The 4318-nt window shown below is 44.8% G+C and overlaps 1 non-coding gene across 1 annotated transcript; it reads left to right on the top strand.

The window, feature by feature from the left end:
* Positions 1-3974: 3974 nt before the first annotated feature.
* Positions 3975-4046, top strand: Trnam-cau (transfer RNA methionine (anticodon CAU)). Its single transcript has one exon. It is a non-coding gene; the product is annotated as a tRNA-Met (tRNA).
* The last annotated feature ends 272 nt before the right edge of the window (positions 4047-4318 follow it).

Genomic DNA, 4318 nt, shown 5'->3' on the forward strand with positions numbered 1-4318 from the left:
CAGAAGTTCATGCCTTCGTTTCTGAAGCGTTGTTGTGAATGGCTTGACAGTTTTGTGATGTGTTTTCTTTTACGTGCGGAAATGACATAATTTCCTTGAACAAATCCAGCGCCAGCTTCTGATCTATATTACTATTCACAGTTTTAAAGAAAGGCCTAATCTCGGGATATTAGCGTTTGTTTTAGCCCCACAAGCTAAGTTGCACCAATGTCCTTTTTCGTTCTATCGAAGTATTCGTTCTATCGAAGTATTTGAAACTTCTAATACTAGCTATTCCAGAGTCGAATAGAATTAGAGATTAGGTATTAGTCGATGCGAATTCAAAAGTGGTATCCGTCCTAACCAAATTTAATCAGCTCACTTTTAAACAGCATCAATTTCGTCTAATGTATACAACCGAGCTTGCCGTTGCAACGCTTACCAATAAAATCGACAAGGCAATTGAGCAAGGCTTGTTGAACGTGTCATTAAGATTTAGTACATCTTTTCCAGCAACTAAACACAAAAAACAAACTTGAATCGTACGGCATACCCGGCTCTCCACTTCAGCTTATCGCTCGCTATCTGACCGATAGTATCCAAGATGTTGAAATCGACAGCAAACCCTCATCCGTTCGGAACATAAATGAATGTGTTAATGAAGGCTCGGTCTTATACCTACTGCATTTTCCGTTATTAATTGCCTCCCTTATGTGACGACTGAAGATCGTCTCTTATATGCAAATTACGCGACTATGTTTAATGACGCATATAATATTGACGAGCTGCAGCGAAACATCAGTGCTCATCTGCATAATGTAGGTTCCTGGTGTCGAAAGACTATGTTACGCATCAATCCACTAAAACAAATTACGAAGTAAGGTGACCCTTACTTCGGAACAAATATATCTGTATCTTGACACCAAGATACAGTTCCGTCTCGTTGTTTCAGACAGACACCTGAAAATCAATTTTTGTGCACAATCGCCTGTCCGCCAGATTTCCTTTCGAAACCCAGTCATTTTCTTTTTTTTTCGCCTAGTCCTAGCGCCAACGTCAAGGTTGAATCATACGCGGTGAAGCTTCTTGTCGCAGTCCTTGATATTGAATTGGCAATTCCGGTCGTAATATCGCAACCAGTTTTCTGCGTCTTCACGTAGTGATCCGCAGTGATCCTCCCTGGGCTGATGAATGCTGACTGCTTCAGGTGATACAGCGGCCTTCATGGTGCCCATCATCTTCGTCGTCATGGCTTATGGGTTGCCAAGCAGGGGCCCGCATTGTGGTTGTATTCCGTGTAATATTTGGCTAGCTTGACTCTTGTTGATAACACCGGTGCGTTCTTCACGACTACGGGTGGGTTCATGGCTTGACGGGGACGTCCCAACAATGAACTGACAACACCGCCACCAGATGTCACATGGTCTTGAAGCTAAAGAAGCTCCCGCAGGCCCCGGAATTACGTTATTTGGGCGAACCTGTGCCCAGAAAAAGAAAGTTCCAGCTACAAGCAATTAAAGATACACAATGATGGCGGCAAGAACACCGTCGGCCGTCGAGCTATCTGGCGACCGGTTCAACGCGTTGCCTTTTAAATATGTGATTGAACCTTCCACCGTTGAAAGTAGTGCTTGAGTAAGCTGCCGAACAAACCTGACTATTCGCACCTTGCGCGTAATCTTAACAGATTGATCTCAAACTACCACGAATTTTCTAAAACCTTGTGGCGCGGACTGCATGAAGCGCTCCTAACATTTGCTGTGGGTGAAACCCGAACATATCAAGATGCCAAGCATTGTGGGAATCGGTTGCAGGCGAAGGAGTCAGCGAGTAGTTCTATAGTGCACATTTTTTTGGCTTTGAGCCAAGTGCTACGAGGTGGGTCGTCATATTTTTGTAAGTGTAGTAGCTGTGTGCATATCGTGGGCTTATCAGGAACTTCTGCTGCACTGGCGTTTAACGGGACTACATAAGACTAGAAACGTGACGTTTATTAGACAGATATAAAAGCGGAGCCAACACTAGAACCACAGTTGACGTTAACATCACCTGACGCCTCTATCGTAGAAGTATATATATATATATATATATATATATATATATATATATATGAAGGAAAGCAGATGATTTTTCAAGGGCCCGTTTATCTTTGTTAGACACAATATTAATGAGAACTAACAGACAATAACGCCAAGGAAAGTACAGGGGGTGTTATTGTTATCTGTAGTATTTAGAATATAAATGTGAAGAAAGTAACGTGGACGAAAAGATGACTTGCCGCCGGCAGGGACCGAACCAGCGACCTTCGAATAATGCGTCCGATGCTCTACCACTGAGCTACGGCGGCGGTCATCCTCCCGTCCATTTTCTGGGGTATATATGTTGATTTAAACCTAGGAGTGTTAGTCAGCGCCAATCGCCGCCATGGCGGCGAGTGTGGAACACTTTTTTTTTGCCTGTTGGCGTCACGTAGCACGTGATCTTTCTACGAGTTGGCAGCTGACCAATAATCCCTCGCATACTACCTGAATGCATTAAGTCTGCCAGGACGAGACCCTCGCTATGAATGAAGGAAAGTAGATGGTTTTTCAAGGGCTCGTTTATCTTTGTTAGACACAATATTAATGAGAACTAACAGACAATAACGCCAAGGAAAGTACAGGGGGTGTTATCTGTAGTATTAAGAATATAAATGTGAAGAAAGTAAAGTGGACGAAAAGATGACTTGCCGCCGGGAGGGACCGAACCTGCGACCTTCGAATAATGCGTCCGATGCTCTACCACTGAGCTACGGCGGCGGTCATCCTCCCGTCCACGTTCTGGGGTATATATGTTGATTTAAACCTAGGAGTGTTAGTCAGCGCCAATCGCCGCCATGGCGGCGAGTGTGGAACTTTTTTTTTGCCTGTTGGCGTCACGTAGCACGTGATCTTTCTACGAGTTGGCAGCTGACCAATAATCCCTCGCATACTACCTGAATGCATTAAGTCTGCCAGGACGAGACCCTCGCTATGAATGAAGGAAAGCAGATGATTTTTCAAGGGCTCGTTTATCTATGTTAGACACAATATCAATGAGAACTAACAGACAATAACGCCAAGGAAAGTACAGGGGGTGTCATCTGTAGTACTTAGAATATAAATGTGAAGAAAGTAAAGTGGACGAAAAGATGACTTGCCGCCGGCAGGGACCGAACCTGCGACCTTCGAATAATGCGTCCGATGCTCTATCACTGAGCTACGGCGGCGGTCATCCTCCCGTCCATTTTCTGGGGTATATATGTTGATTTAAACCTAGGAGTGTTAGTCAGCGCCAATCGCCGCCATGGCGGCGAGTGTGGAACACTTTTTTTTTACCTGTTGGCGTCACGTAGCACGTGATCTTTCTACGAGTTGGCAGCTGACCAATAATCCCTCGCATACTACTTGAATGCATTAAGTCTGCCAGGACGAGACCCTCGCTATGAATGAAGGAAAGCAGATGATTTTTCAAGGGCTCGTTTATCTTTGTTAGACACAATAATAATGAGAACTAACAGACAATAACGCCAAGGAAAGTACAGGGGGTGTTACCTGTAGTATTTAGAATATAAATGTGACGAAAGTAAAGTGGACAAAAAGATGACTTGCCGCCGGCAGGGACCGAACCTGCGACCTTGGAATAATGCGTCCGATGCTCTACCACTGAGCTACGGCGGCGGTCATCCTGCCGTCCACTTTCTGGGGTATATATGTTGATTTAAACCTAGGAGTGTTAGTCAGCGCCAATCGCCGCCATGGCGGCGAGTGTGGAACACTTTTTTTTTGCCTTGCATTCAGGTAGTATGCGAGGGATTATTGGTCAGCTGCCAACTCGTAGAAAGATCACGTGCTACGTGACGCCAACAGGCAAAAAAAAGTGTTCCACACTCGCTGCCATGGCGGCGATTGGCGCTGACTAACACTCCTAGGTTTAAATCTACATATATACCCCAGAAAGTGGACGGGAGGATGACCGCCGCCGTAGCTCAGTGGTAGAGCATCGGACGCATTATTCGAAGGTCGCAGGTTCGGTCCCTGCCGGCGGCAAGTCATCTTTCGTCCACTTTACTTTCTTCACATTTATAATCTAAATACTACAGATAACACCCCCTGTACTTTCCTTGGCGTTATTGTCTGTTAGTTCTCATTAATATATATATATATATATCGTGTTTATTGTTTTGTCATAAAAGTAGATAGCCAGCACAACAACCATGATTGACGATGCGCCGACATCACGCAGGCATAGGTTGTTTTTAAAGCATCTTCTAGACAGGCATTGCTCTGTGGTGGAATACCTGATTGCGACGCAGAACGCG

This window comes from Rhipicephalus sanguineus, chromosome 11 (assembly GCF_013339695.2).
Source record: "Rhipicephalus sanguineus isolate Rsan-2018 chromosome 11, BIME_Rsan_1.4, whole genome shotgun sequence".
Lineage (NCBI taxonomy): Eukaryota > Metazoa > Arthropoda > Arachnida > Ixodida > Ixodidae > Rhipicephalus > Rhipicephalus sanguineus.